The 15,596-nt window shown below is 44.6% G+C and overlaps 1 protein-coding gene across 1 annotated transcript in view; it reads right to left on the bottom strand.

Annotated features, from left to right (window-relative positions):
• Plat (plasminogen activator, tissue type) overlaps positions 1-3,170 on the bottom strand; it is a 31,507-nt gene extending 28,337 nt beyond the window's left edge. The window contains exon 1 of the mRNA XM_070016081.1: positions 3,065-3,170. The gene's annotated coding sequence lies outside the window, so the exon portion shown is untranslated. The remainder of the gene's footprint in view (positions 1-3,064) is intronic.
• Positions 3,171-15,596: the final 12,426 nt, after the last annotated feature.

The raw sequence follows: 15,596 nt of genomic DNA, 5'->3' as shown, positions 1-15,596 counted from the left end.
TGGCTTGCTTATTTTAGGCCTGAGGAAGGTGATGACCTCAAAGACTCTTTCTAGTTCTACAATTTTCTATAAATCTAAATCATGCTCATTCTGGCCAGGTTTGGTAGGAAATCCAGCTTTTGAGCTGCTAGATTAGGGTTAGGTTATAGACTAAAACTAGTATGATATTCTGAGTTTCTGGATTTAGCTTTTCCTGATGCATTTAAGAGAATTTGCCAGACCCTAACCATCTATCCTGTTTTATCAAAACAAATCTGATGACCATTCACAAAGAACATAAAACTTTACTCTGGGATGGCTGAAATCTAATGTTATTAAATGACAGCTAACTTCAACTAAAATTTCAAAATTTCCTCACTACCAGATACCAACATCTCAGAACTATGTTGATTTTGAATTTTAAGGACAGCTAACTAAATCTACTACCATTACCTATGAGCCACTCCTTCCTACTCAGCTATCAGATTGAAAACAGCCAACATATATTTCAGCAGTGAAAGTCCCAAAGCTCACACTAGTCCAAAATTGTTGAACCATCCAGGATCCCTAGTCAATTGCTATAAAAAACATCCCTGCTGGCAAATTAGAACTAGACCTGACTAAGTCATTAAGTTTCTGGAATATGCTATGGTCCTTCTACTCATTCACCCAACGAAGTCCTAGACAGTCACAGTTGCTTCAAGTCACACCACAAATGTTGATCTGGTCTGACTGTTACAAGGATGTGTGAAATTTATTGGGCTGTACTCAGCCAGCCAGATCCTGGGGGAAAAAGAAGGCAGAATCTTTCCCGGTCATTACTAACCAGCAGGATCACTGCCTCCCCAGCTTCTCTCTGGCTGAAGAAATGGCCCAGGTCTGGGTCAAACAGCATATAGCAGCACAGACACTGGGACACTGCTAGGAAACATGAAATAAACTGGGGTTTCTAGAGAGGGCAGCCAGCATTGCTCTCCATGATACTTGGCTGGCATCTCTGCTCACATTTTAGGTGTAAGAATTGATGAGTAAAATGTATATACAAGATTTTTCTAATTTGGAGAGGGGAAAGGAAATAACAAAATGCTTAAATAGGGATACAGGTTGACCCATTGTAACAATGAGATGCACAAGACACTATGTTGAAAATGAACTTTACAAATTCAGTTGGGGGTGGGGCAGAGGAGTATTTGGGGAGGTGGGGAAGAAAGGGATGGTAGGGGAAAAACAAAGGAGGAGGTAATAATGCTGGATAAAAAAAATGTATTCATCTCCCCCAAGGTATAACCCCTGCTTTCACTGTATTTGATGTCGGTATAATTTGTGGAGAAGGGAAAAAACAAATCGTTTAAATAGGGATACAGGTGGACCCATTGCAACAATGAGATGTACAAGTCATTATGTCGAAAATGAACTTTACAACTTTGGTGGGGGGGAAGGAGGATTGTTTGGGGAAAGGGGGGAGGATGGGAAGTTGAAAAAAGGAGGAGGCTACAATGCTTGATAAGAAATGTACTCATTATCTTGCCCATGTAATTGTAACCCCTCTGTACAGTTTTTTCACAATTAAAAAAAATATTGATTTATAAGGTACTATGTGATTTTTTTGTTGCTCTGTATGTCCCTCCCCCACAGGTATAACCCCTGTTTTCACTGTATTTGATGTTGGTAAAATTTGGGGAGGGGAAAGGAAAAAACAAATTGTTTAAATAGGGATACAGATTGACCCATTGCAACAATGAGCTGTCGAAAACTTTCCAATTTAGGTGGGGGGGGAGGGGAGCTGAGGAGGTAGGAGGGAAGGGATGGTAGGGGAAAAACAAAGAAGGAGGCAACAATGCTGAATAAGAAATGTACTCATTACTTTGCTCATATAATTGTAACCCGTTTGTACAGTATTTTTACAATAAAAACAAAAAAGAATTAATGGGTAGATGGAGCTACTTATATTCAATATTCACAGCTTCCCTTACTCTGCTTCACAGATTGTAGCAATGGACACTCCTGCTGACCGTAAGAAACTGATTTTGGACAAGACGAAAGTCTGGATCCAGGCTGGCCTTCCTGACTACACAAAAGAATTGCCAAGTCACCTAGCAGAAAACTCCTGCAGTTGTATTTGTAAGATTTGCTCACCGGATGCAAATGCACACACATGCACGCAGACACAATCTTTTTCCATTACCAAAGTAAACCACTGCTACTGCACTTTTTTTTGCACTTGACTTTTTCCAGTTACTTGGAAGCTCAGCATGGTTTCCTTCCTTCCTTCACTCCCACTATCCCAGTGGGTAAGAAAATAAGGATAATAATGGTGAGATGCTACGCGAAGCCTTGAAACGCTTCCTGCACTCCTGCGCAGAGTGAGTTAAGAGGAAAGACATAGATGTCATATTCCCCCAATTATAAAGTCTTTAAAGAGGACTACATGCTTGATTGATACTTAATGGGGGGAGAAAAGCTGGGGGATAAAACTGACTGGTGGCGATCATGGAAGACTGGGAAGGAAGTCAGTTGTGTTTTCTTCCCTGACTCCAAATGGAAATGAAAGGTCCCAAAAGTCACCTGCTTCTCTCACTTTGCTTGGTTAATCATGCATTATAAGTAAGTCATCTTCTGTCCCCAAATCCCAAACCTCAATTTCCTCATGGACTCATGAGGTGAGGGAGAGATGGAGACAGTTTCTGCCAGGACCTTCCCAACTCTGGGGCCACACGTCCAAAGGCAGCTGACTTTACATCTACAGCCATTAGTCATGGGATGCTCCCATTGTCTATTGAGAGCATTTCTGGGTAATTCTTTTCATTTACCCCTCCCTCTGCAGCAGAGAGTTCTGTAGGAAATACATCTCTTTTTCTCCCTTTCCCCTCACTACTATGCCTTTCCAAATCCCACTGGCCCAGACCACACCCCAGCAGTACAGATACAGAAAGAATGCTACCCCCTGGATGGAAGCTAGCTGTTGTCTTTATGCCTAAATAGGACAGTTGGTCTCTTCATCTAAGCATTCTTTCATCAGCTCGGCTTACTCTGAAAGACCTTAAAAGGACAGAGATGGCCAGACAGGCACAGAAATTCAACTTACCCTGCTTCTCTCCTCCTAGCCTTTTTCTCTCCTCACAGAAGCTTCTCTTGCAGGCTCTCAGCTGAGACTCCCTGACCAGCTCTGTCCTCCTTTAAGGTTCCAGGCCAGGGGTGTGGCCAGTGTTACGGGGTAGGCGGGCCTCTGGAGCCGGAGGATCCCAGTGGACAGGGCCTGGAGGGAGCCAGGGGGCATGGGCCGGGCCTGCGCTTCGAAGGAGGGGGAGGAAGTTCACTGTGGATACAACAGTCACTCCTGGCTTGGCGCCAGCCTGATTATTCACAGGCCCGATTATTCACAGCCTGATTATTCTTGTCATCAAACCACAGGAATTTGGGGGTTGAACAGAATCACCTTCCTGTAGTATCAAAGGCCTAAAAGGATTCTCAGGACCAGCTGGCTCTAAGCTGTCCTGACAAGGAGTTTACAATTCTAAACAAACATACCCAGAAGGTCACTGGAGGGGGGCAGGGGACTAATGGAGTTTGAAGCAGTAACTGCTTCAGTTGGACCAGCTGCCTGCAAACAGATGAAGCATCAAGGTTCGGGCAAGTTGGAGGCGGGCAATAAACACAGAGGACTGGGCTGACCTGGTTCATCTCTAGTGAAAAGAGCCCTGGCCTTGAGTTGGCCCAGCCACTCCCCAGTCATGGCCTTCTGGGAGAATCATTTTGCTTCTCTGTCCAGCCAAAGACTGGACCGAGGAGCCTTTCATGCCTTATCAGCTCCACATTCCTGGAGTGGGGCTGAGTGTTCTGCCTACAATGGGGTCTGAGATATCCTGAGCCATCATCCATCCCCTAAGCCAGTGACCCTCTTTCTGGTGTTCTAGATTTTACTCTCAAACAATCTGCTTGACAGGTTAACACCTTTCAGATGACTGACAAAAGATGGGGGGGTGGGGATGGGAAGAGGGCTACAGTTAAGCTCTTCCACCTGTTGAGTTGGGTTTTTTGCTTCTGCAGAGTCTGTCAGGATCACAGAAGGAGAGCTTACCTATGAGCACACTGGTTAGATCAAGTGGCATTTCTTTGTTCTTGATAAGAGAGGATTGTGTTTGGGGGTGATCATAGGTGCCCAAGCTTTGCTGATGACTCAGACCTGCTAATTCCCAGCAGCCTTAGAAACCCAGGCTTTTGTGTTCCTCCTGTACTGGAGGTTGTTTTCCCTTTGGAGAACTCCAGGGAAGCCTGAGAATGGGGAGGCTGAACAGTAACAATAGGGACTTTGATTTTAGTCAAGGGATAGTGGGGGGTAGAGGGAAGGAATGAAAATAAATCTTTTTGGGGGGGGGGTCCGGTCATGGGGCCTGAACTCTGGGCCTGGGCGCTGTCCCTCAGCTCTTCAGCTCAAGGCTACCACTTGAGCCACAGTGCCACTTCCGGCTTATGTGGTGCTGAGGAATCCAACCCAGGGCCTCATGCATGCAAGGCAAGCGCTCTACCTTCCCTGTCATGGGGCTGGGAAGGTGGCTCAGTGGTAGAGCGCTTGCCTTGCATGCATGAGGCCCTGGGTTCAATTCCTCAGCACCAAATAAGCAAAAAGAAAAAAGCCAAAGTGGCGCTGTGGCTCAAGTGGTAGAGCGCTAGCCTTGAGCTGAAGGGCTGAGGGACAGTGCCCAGGCCCAGAGTTCAGGCCCCACGACCGGACCCAAAAAAAAAAAAAAATCTTGATGACAGCACCTGATGACCAAGGAGATAAAATAGCCCAGACAAATTGGAAGGGAGAATTTCTGAAAGTATCCCAGGCAAGCCTGATTTCTGGAGGCACCTCCCCCACCAAAAATGTATATCACCTGGGGGTGGAGAAGGGGAGTTGAGGAGCCACAAGACCCTTTATCACAACGTAGAGAATTAAAAAAAAAAAAAAAGTGGACTAGAAGCTGGACAATGTAGCAGAAGTTTTGGTTCACAAACTTCCAAAGTTTTGGAAGCCAGGGCTGCAGTTGTAATTCAGTGATGAAGAACTTTCCTGGGTTGTATGGTGAGAAAATGGAGAAGCCACATTTTGAAAGACTGGATCAGAAGTCTTTTTAAAAAGACTGCATGGTGGATTCCTGTTTCAAAGACCAGCAGCCAGCAAATACAGTTAACACTGTTAGGAAACTGAGCCATGAAGGCTGGAGAGGAAACAAAAAACAAAATACCAACGAACCAGTTCCAATGGAGAGCTGAAGTGGGACGCTAGGGTGAAGAGAGACAGGAGACAGGGCACGAACAAGGAGGCATGTGGCATGGCATAATGGCACAGAAGCTGGTCTGGGCCTAAATAGTGTGAGGGTTGGGCGGGGAGGGGAAGCAGGGTCATGGGAAACTTGAGTCCCAGGCCCTGGAATCACAGGTTTCGTAACTTATCCACGTCCCTGCTCCTTCCTCCAGGGATTCAGGTACACTTATTACCTGGGAGGTGGGAGCTTTACCTTCCCCCACCATGAAGAAGATGCCAGACTCTACAATTCACCATGTGACCAAGATGGTGCCAACCAGACCTGATCTCCCCAATTCTACATGACAAGCTCCCCTCTACGTGACAAGCTCTGAGTTCCAATCCCAGGACCACAAAAAAAAAAAGAAAAAAGCCAGGCTAGATTCGAAATCAGTGTTATTGTGGCTTAAGTTACATAGAGTCTCTCACTTGGGTCAAAGGACTGGTCATGTGAATTACATTCCCACCTCCACACCCAAGAAATAAGCTTCAAGTCTGAAAGGAGCCCTTTAGAAATGGCTGTTTTTGAGAATTCTGCACCAGGCTGTACAGGGAGATCCTTGCCATATTCTTTGTGGGGGAGGGGAGCTACTGGGACTTGAACTCAGGGCCTTACACTCTCACTAGGCTGTTTTGCTCAAGGCTGACACTCAACCACTTGAGCCACAGCTTCACTTCTGGTTTTTTGATGCTTAATTTGGATATATAAGAGTCTCAGGAACATTACTAACTGCTGGTTTCAAACCAGGATCCTCAGATCCTAGCCCCCTGAGTAGATAGGATTATGGACATGAACCACCGATGCCCAGCTCCTTAGTAATTTATTATGGAGTTATCATTATTTTTTTCAAACTCTTCTTAAGCAATCACATTTTCATTTTCGGGTTGATTTCCTGAACTTCTAAACCAGAAATAGCTTTCCTTGATCTTCAGCTTCCTCATATAAGGCAGCACCAGGAACCTAGTTTCACTGTTCTAGTGCCAAGACCCATCTGAGCATACTCTGCCGAGCTGTGCTATCCAGTACAGAGGTCTTGAGGGTGGACAATATAAATTTGTTTTCTTTGTGTAATTAGTTGCCTGTCTATGAGCAAATCTTTGCCTTGTGCTAACCTTTTGCTTTCTTGTGTTTCAGATAACTGCAATAAACTCATAGGATTATTTAACTGAAATAGGATACCATGAGACAAATAACATGCTCTTGGTGATTTGACAAATCATTTATAAACATCGTTTAGGGCTAGAGATTTTTCTTTTTCTTTTTTCTTTCTTTCTTTTTTTTTTTTTTGGTCGGTTGTGGGGCCTGAACTCTGGGCCTGGGTGCTGTCCCTCAGCAATTCAGCTCAAGGCTAGCACTCTACCACTTGAGCCACAGTGCCACTTCCAGCTTTTCCTGCTTATGTGGTGCTGAGAACTCGAACCCAGGGCCTCATGCATGCAAGGCAAGCATTCTACCACTGAACCACCCTTCCCAAGGCTGGAGATTTTTCTCAGCGCCTCCTGCAGGAAGAAAACAGAGAGGGGTGTGGGAAGGGAGGGAGGAAAAGAGAGAAAGGAAGAGAGAGGGGGGAGATAACAGATAAAGGAAAAGAAGGGGAAGGAAGGAAGGAAAGGAAGGAAGGAAGGAAGGAAGGAAGGAAGAAAGGAAGGAAGGAAGGAAGGAAGGAAGGAAGGAAGGAAGGAAGGAAGGAAGGAAGGAAGGAAGGAAGGAAATTAGAAGGCTCTTGCCAGAGTAAAATCCACTACCATTTTCTCAGAGATTCTGAAACGGACTTTAAGACTCATCTGCCCCAAATTTTCTCCAATGTCTTCTAAATAACATTCTTGTCATATAAATGAATGAAAATCAGGACTAGTATATTTTTCCTTTGAAAATACTGCCATCACACTTAGTTTAGGGTATAAGAGGTAAGCCATGGGGAGGGTAAGATATGTATGGAGCTCTTTCCATTCAACAGTTTGGGTTGTTTGTTTGTTTGTTTGTTTTTGTTTTGGTCAGTTGTGAGGCTTGAACTTTGGGCGTGGGCACTGTCCCTCAGCTCTTCAGCTCAAGGCTAGCGCCCCAGCCTTAGCACCACTTTCGGTTTTCTAGTGGGTTATTGAATATAAGAGACTCGGGCTGGGAAGGTGGCTCAGTGGTAGAGCACTTGCCTTGCATGCTTGAGGCCCTGGGTTCAATTCCTCAGCACCACATAAGCAGGAAAAAAAAGCCAGAAGTGGCACTGTGGCTCAAGTGGTAGAGCACTAGCTGAAGAGCTGAGGGACAGCGCCCAGGCCCAGAGTTCAGGCCCCACGACAACCAGACCCCCCCCCCCAAAAAAAAAAAAGAAGAAGAAGAGTCTCACGGACTTTCTTGCCTGGACTGGCTTTGAACTGCGAACCTCAGATCTCAGCTTCTTGAGTAGCTAGGATTACAGGCAGGAGCCACTGGCGCCCTGCTTCCATTCAACAGTTTTGTATACCTAAAACTACTGTAAGAAAATGTGTATTAATTTTGTAAAAATTCCTTGAAAATGCAAACAATAATTTCTTTTTTTTATAGCCAGTCCTGGGGCTTGAACTCAGGACCTGAATGCTGTCTCTGAGCTATTTTGCTCAAGGCTAGCACTCTACCACTTTGACCCACAGCACTACTGCTGGTTTTCTGGTGGTTAATTGGAAATAAGAGTCTCATGAAGCCGGGTGCCAGTGGCTCATGCCTGTAATCCTAGCTACTCAGGAGGCTGAGATCTGAGGATCAAGGTTCAAAGCCAGCCTGGGCAGGAGAGCGCTCGCCTTGAAGTGAAGAGCTGAGGGACAGCGCCCAAACCCAGAGTTCAAGAGTCTCATGACTTTCCTCCCAGGCTGGCTTTGAACTGATAGCTTCAGATCTCAACCACCTGAGTAGCTAGGATTACAGGTGTGAGCCACTATCACCTAGCTAACAACTATTTCTAATATTATAAGGTGATATAGTATTACTGTATGTATTTATGCCTAAGATTTGTGTGTGTGTGCCCTCATACAAGTGCACATGTGTGCCAATATCTAGACTCAGAGGCCCAAGTGCTGCCCCTTAGCTTTTTCATACAAGTTTGGAGCTCTGCCACTTAAGCCACAAATCCACTTCTGGCTTTTTAGTGATTTGTAGATAAGAGTCTCACAAACTTCTTGTGTGGGCTGGCTTCAAACAGAAATCCTGTTTTGGGGCTGGGAAGGTGGCTCAGTGGTAGAAGTGCTTGCCTTGCATGCATGAGGCCCTGGGTTCGATTCCTCAGACCACATAAGCACACAGAAAAAAGCTGGAAGCGCTGTGGCTCAAGTGGTAGAGTGCTAGACTTGAGCTGAAGAGCTGAGGGACAGCGCCCAGGCTCAGAGTTCAGGCCCCCATGACCAGACCCAAAAAAAAAGGAAAAAGAAATCCTGAGTTCTCAGCCTCTTGAGTAGCTAGAATTATAGATGTGAACCACCAGTGCCCAGCTATACCTTAGAACTTTTGTAGAAATTGTCTGTGAGGCTATACACTAGCATCTACTTACAGCCTAACATAGTGAAAGCAGAAAAAGATCATGACTAGACTAGGTAATTAGGGGAAAGGCCACCTTCCCATAGAAGTTCTGCATCCCTGACCATGGCCTTGAGCAGTTTTACACGCAGGCTCCTAAAACATCACATCACCATGGCCATGAGCAGACCCCTGAGCATCAATCCAGTCATGCCCATTGCCCCTGGAAGAATTGCATGGAATAATGGACTTATTGGACCCAAGAGGGGTGCACCCTAAAGCTACCTGGTCAGAGGGGCTAACAGACACAAGAAGAACTCATGCAGGCTGCCTGGAGGCTTTGATGGGATCTGGGAAAGGATATGGTTCACAGACTGTCCAATGATCTAGACAGTCACATAGCTCTCTCTTAAAAGACACCTTATTGAACCTTGGGGAAGGTAGGGAGGGAAGGGTTGGTAGGGAGAAAACAATGGAGGGGGTAACAATGCTCAATAGGAAGTATACTCATTACCTTGCTCATGTAACTGTAACCCTCTGTATAGTATCTTTACAATAAAAAATAAAAATAAAAAAAGACACCTTATTAACTACTGGAGGCCATAGCTGGATGTTGCCCCTTCTCTTCTGCCTAGCAAGAGCTCTGTTTATATTTTCTAGAGTAAATCTAAGCCATTTTACTTATCCCTCTATGCTGGTGGACTCATTCTTTGAGACCATAACAACAAAGGACCTCATTCAGGTGTTGCAATTTTTCTGTATCAATATTAAATGAATGTATGTAGATATTCTGTCATAACTTTGTAGTTTTTTTTGAGGGGGTGGTCCAATCTTGGGGCCTGAGCTCTGGGCCTGGGCACTGTCCCTCAGCTCTTCAGCTCAAGTCTAGCGCTCTACCACTTGAGCCACAGCGCCACTTCCGGCTTTTTCCTTTTTGCTTATGTGGTGCTAAGGAATCTAACCCAGGGCCTCATGCATGCAAGGCAAGCACTCTACCACTGAGCCACCTTCCCAGCCCCAACTTTGTAGTTTTAAAGGTTGTTTGTGGTCAATACATTTATGAAAATTGTGCTATTGTAATACAAGATTTCTGCTGTTGGCTGTGTGTGTGTTGTGTGTATGTTGAAATAGCATCCAAGTCTTGTTCATGAAAGGCAAGTGCTCTGCTACTGAGCTTCACCTCAGCCCTAATCTTTGTATTTAAATTTGAGAAGGACTGTCTGAGTTACATGGGCAGGCCCTCCAGGCCAGTACTAAGATGATGATCACTTCTGCTTACACAGGTCCTTGCCTCATTCCTAGTGATACCAGATCCTGTATCTTTATATGGAGGACTTTGTTTCCTTTCAGCCTTTCTGACCATCCTTTTTTTGTTTTAAAGCAACATCACAGGCTGTGAATATGGCTTAGTGTTTGCCATGCATGAAGCCCTGGGTTCAATTCCTCAGTACCACATAAACAGAAAAAGCCAGAAGTAACGCTATTGCTCAAGTGGTAGAGTGCTAGCCTTGAGCAAAAGAAGCTCAGAGACAGTGCCCAGGCCCTGAATTCAAGCCCCTGGACTGGCCAAAAAAAAAAAAAAAGCAACAATAACGGCAATAACAGAAATCAAGAAGTTATAGTTGTAAGGTCTGCACCTGGATGGCGAGCAGACTCCACCCTCCTCGCAGCAAAGTCTCCACCCAGTACCTGCGTTACATAGGCAACTGGGACACCTGGAAGAGGTCACATCTGCATCTGCTGAGGTCACATCTGAATTTGATGTGGCCACACCTTTCCCCACCCATACCCTACATAAAGGCTAGCCCAGGCCCAGACTCTCCCTCTTTTTTTACTCTCTCTGTTCATTTCTAGCTCTTGCTGCTCTTTTCTTGCTCTCTTTCTCTCTCTCTTTCCCAGCCACGTGGAGTGCCAACCTTGCCTGGTCCCAGCAGGTCTACCCCTTACCTGAATACCACGTGAGTGCTACTGTTCTTACCCCTCTCTCTGCTCTTTTCTCTCTCTTTCCTCTCTTCCCAGCTCTCTCTCATTCCCAGGCCTTTCCTAGCCACATGGAGTGCCACCCTTGCCTGGTCCAAGCAGGTCTACTGAATAAACCTACCCCTTATCTGAATACCATGTGCGTGCTGGTGCTGTTCTTACTCGGTTTACCTCTTTTTAAAAACCTAACAATAGTCACTCACTCTGACTCCTAAGGTGTCACCAAATGATGGAGGGCTGAATCTGGGTAAGGCCATATAGAAAGATTACCAACGTCCCCTTTATTTTATTTATTTTTTGTTAATTTTAATTTTTTGTTAGTCGTAGGGCTTGAACTCTGGGCTTGGGTGTTGTCCCTGCACTCTTCAGCTCAAGGTGAGTGCTCTACCACTTGAGCCACAGTGCCACTTCCGGTTTTCTAGTAGTTTATTGGAGATAAGAGCTCACGGACTTTCCTGTCCGGACTGGCTTTGAACTGCAATCCTCAGATCTCAGCCTCCTGAGTAGCTAGGATTACAGATGTGAGCCATCTGCATCCAGAGTCCCCTTTACCTCAGCAGTGAATTCATCCATTGCCCATCCAGGAGGGAAACAGACTTTAGCCAGCATGGTGACTTACATAGGGGCAGCTCTTACATCATTTCTGATCATTGTGGGCTGCACATGTCCATGGTGATAGGAACACTACTGTTTACGCAGAACTTGTGGCAGTATCCCGTGACTCCCTGCTCCCGCTTTCTTCCTGAGCCAGGCATTTTTGCTCAGTGCACGCAACTCCTTTTAGGGAGGGAAGTTTATAGAGCTGGTTTATAGAAATACTCTCCTACCTCATTCTAATTGGAGTCAGACTTTTTTTTCTTTGATGGATTTGCACCAATCTAAACAAACCTGAGATAATTTTCTTCCCCAGCTTCCTTTATCTATGGGGCACAGAGCTTCCTGTCTGATTTTTGTCATAGATTGGGTTGGTGACATTTCAAATGTCCCTTGACCTGCCTCATTACATGTACAGAAGTGGCTGAGTTCATAACCTTTATTAGAAATTAATAGAGAAACTAAGCCAGGTGCTGGTGGCTCATGCCTGTAATTCTAGCTTTTCAGGAGGCTGAGATCTGAGGATCATGGTTCAAAGTCAGCCTGGGCAGGAAGTTAGTTAGACTCTTATTGGCTGTGGCTCAAGTGGTACAGCACTTGCCTTGAGCTGAAGAGCTGAGGGTCAATGTCCAGGCCCAGAGTTCAAGCCCCATAACTGACGAAAAGAAAGAAAGGAAGAAAGAAAGGAAGAAAGAAAGGAAGGAAGAAAGGAAGAAAGAAAGAAAGAAAGAAAGAAAGAAAGAAAGAAAGAAAGAAAGAAAGAAAGAAAGAAAGAAGAAATTAAGGAAGAGAAATAAAGACATAGGTTAGAGGTAGAACACTTACCTAACATGCACAAGGCTTTGTGTTCCATCTCAACTTTAAAAAAGAGAAACTGAAGAGAGAGAGCAGAAGAAGAACAAGAACAAGAAGAAGAGAAGAAAAGGGAATGAAGGGAAGGAAAAGGAAAGGAAGGAAATCATGGGACGTGACCACTGAATGGACTCTGAATCCCATCATCTAATGTAAACTCTAATATAGAAGAAAAACCTCTGTCAGCATCTACCTATGTGACCACCTCAAGACCCACCCATTCTAAAGTTACCCTTGGATATATGGGAGCTTATATGGAAATTATTTTGTAATGGGAACAAATAAATCAGGTTCTAAAACACTTTGATGCTATCTTTTAAGTATGCTCCCGAAGGATGAAGAGGGTAGAAGTTAGGAATGAAGGTGTGAAAGGTGATTGCTCTGAAATTGTATCTGAACCAGTGGCCAGTGAGCACTAGTAGGGAATGTCAAAGGCCAGGCCCTAGGAATAGGACTAAGAAAATTTCTATATGTCAGTGGACACTGTGGTAATGGGTCACTGAGTTAAGGCTGACAGAGGACAAAGGACTTCAGGATAGGAGCTCCTCTGAAGAGCATATGAGGATTCAAAGACAGAGGGAAGAGAATGGAAAGGCTGTCAGGCACTACAAAGCTGGGAAGGAGGGAACTGTGGTAAAGTGAATAGACTTCTGGATCATTAAGGAAAGTGGAAATGATTTCTAATTCATGAAGATATAACTTCCCAAATTGTCACCCCCCCAACCCCCCAGAGGATGGTGATAAACCAGGTTCATTTTATCTGTTGTATAGTATGCCAATCACTAAAACGATGAGTTTTACAAAATAGAAAACGTTTATTTACAGAGCAGAAAAATTTAAGAGGTGAGAGGCTCAAATCTAGCTCCCTGGAAGCAGGGTTTGGGGATACTTTGAGGTTACAGAAGCAGAGCAAATTAAGGCATGGAGAAAGTGATTGGAGGAACAATAAGTCCTCTGTGCACGTATACGCAATCTTCATAGCTCTTTATCATAGAAATTTGGGGGGGGGGGAGTCTGGTTGTGGGGCCTGAACTCTGGGCCTGGACGCTGTCCCTCAGCTCTTCAGCTCAAGGCTAGCACTCTACCACTTGAGTCACAGAACCACTTCTGGCTTTTTTTTCTTTTTTGCTTATGTGGTGCTGAGGCAGGGCCTCATGCATGCAAGGCAAGCACTCTACCACTGAGTCACCTTCCCAGCCCTACCATAGAAACTTTAAAAAATGACAGTTAGTATGATTTGTGCATGGACTTCTCCACTTCCTGATGTTAAAAGTAGAATAATGCTAACTATTTAGGAGGTTGAAATCTGAGGATTGTGACTCAAAGCTGGCCCGGGTAGAAAAGTTTGTGAATGCTTATTTCCAATTCACTAATAAAAAAATCAGAAGTGGAGGTGTAGCTCAAGTGGTATAGCATCAACCTTAAATATAAAAGCCAAGCAAGAGTATGAGGTCCTGAGTTCAAGCCCCAGTACCAGTACAAAAAAAGTGGGATAATCCAATACATGTAACAATATATATAGCTCAGCAATGTGGCCTCCAAATGTAGTAGTTTTTGTTTTGTTTTGTTTTTTGCTTGGTCAAGGTGCTTGAATTCTCGACCTGGGCGCTGTCCCTGAGCTCTTCAGTTCAAGGTGAGTGCTCTACCACTTGAGCCACAGAGCCACTTTCAGTTTTATGGGGGTTAATTGGAGATAAGACTCTCATGGACTTTGCTGTCAGGCTGGTTTTGAACCACCATCCTCAGATTTCAGCCTCCTGAGTAGCTAGGATTACAGGCACAAGCCACTGGCACCTGGTTTGAATAATAGTTTTAACAGCAATTAATTAAGCAAGAGGAGGGGGCTAGAATCAGAGAAGTAAAAAGTACAAAGATAGCTAGATGTACAAAGTAAAAGTACAAAGATGTCATTGAAACTAGGGCAGCTGTGTTTGTTGACCAGTGATTACCCATGTTAATTATGAGTCTTCCCCTGGATCCTGAGGTCTTAATTGTTTGATGGCTACATTCCAAGGACTGCTTCTTCTCTTTTATTTATTTATTTGTTTCTTTATTTGTTTCTTTTTGGTCCGTCATGGGGCTTGAACTCTGGGCCTGGGTGCTGTCCCTAAACTCTTCAGCTCAAGGCAAGCACTCTACCACTTGAGCCGCAGGACTACTTCCATTTTTCTGGTGGTTAATTGGAGATAAGAGTCTCATGGACTTTCCTGCCCCAGCTGACTTTGAACTATGATCCTCAGATCTAAGCCTCCTGAGTAACTAGGATTACTGGTGTGAGTCATCGGTAACCAGCTTCTTCCCCTTATCTTTGAAAAAAGATTTCTGAGTTTAGGAAGACAGTATTTATAATTATAGGTCTTCTTTTAGTAAATACTCAGCAGACTAGTGTGGGCTCTTGAACAAGGGTTCAGTTTCGTGACCATTTGAAGAAAAAACAGAGGAATGAGTGGGAGACCTCAAGGGCTTAATTTTTCTCATTGAGCCTGCTTTGCAGCCTGGGCTGACTTTGAATTGCAATCCCCAGATCTCAGCCTCCTGATAGTTAAGATTACAGGGATAATTCACCAGTGCCTGGCTACAACTTCTCTATGATGGTGGTACTTCATAGAGTACAGACCAGAAAGAAGGCAGGGAACCGAGAGATGCTGGGGAAAGAGGTACAACTACCTCTGCTCACTCAGCTGGCAACCAAGCCTCAGGGATTTTGTTGGGTCATCCCAAGGTCATCTAGTTGTGCTAAAGGGGATTGTCAATATTGGGGGGTTGACAGTACAGGGAGAATAGGGCAAAAAAGGTTTAATGGTACCATTTCTGTGAAGCTCTGCATCTTACCTAAACAGGAAATAGTGGCTGCGTACTGAATTCCTATAAATGATTCAAGGTAATGCAATAAACAAGAATACATGTGAAGTGGTACAATCCAGCTGGAGTTGGACAAAAAGTCAAACACCATTGTTTATTAGTGTACTCAAGTCACAGCCCTCCTTTGCTGAAAGCAAAGTAAATTTCCATCAATGGCTCAGACTTCCTCAAACGTCAGAAAACTGTGACTCCCCCATGAGCACGCAGAGGCGTGCCCCACTGAGAGAACATTTCGGGGACCCAGAAATTCTTATTTCCGCAGGTTTCAGGTCTCTGGATGAGGCTGTGTTCCCAGAAGCAGATGCCTTAGCTTTCACTTGGTCTAGTCTTTTATTTTACATTTTTTACTTCTCTGGACCCTGGAGTACCCAACTAGTCAGGAGTGGAACTGGGACTAGATACCAGGACATTCCTAGAACGTTGTGAAATAAATATTTCTGCTAAGGACATCAATACATACTATGTTAAATACAGCTACTGTCTATCTGAAGGAAGGCTTGATCATCAACCTCCACAAAATGAGTATACGAAGTCTTCTTCAGTTTAATGTCTATCATT

This window comes from Dipodomys merriami, unplaced genomic scaffold (genome assembly GCF_024711535.1).
Source record: "Dipodomys merriami isolate MVZ:Mamm:240054 unplaced genomic scaffold, mDipMer1.0.p SCAF_12, whole genome shotgun sequence".
NCBI classification, from domain to species: domain Eukaryota; kingdom Metazoa; phylum Chordata; class Mammalia; order Rodentia; family Heteromyidae; genus Dipodomys; species Dipodomys merriami.
This window is presented reverse-complemented; position numbering and strand designations above follow the sequence as displayed.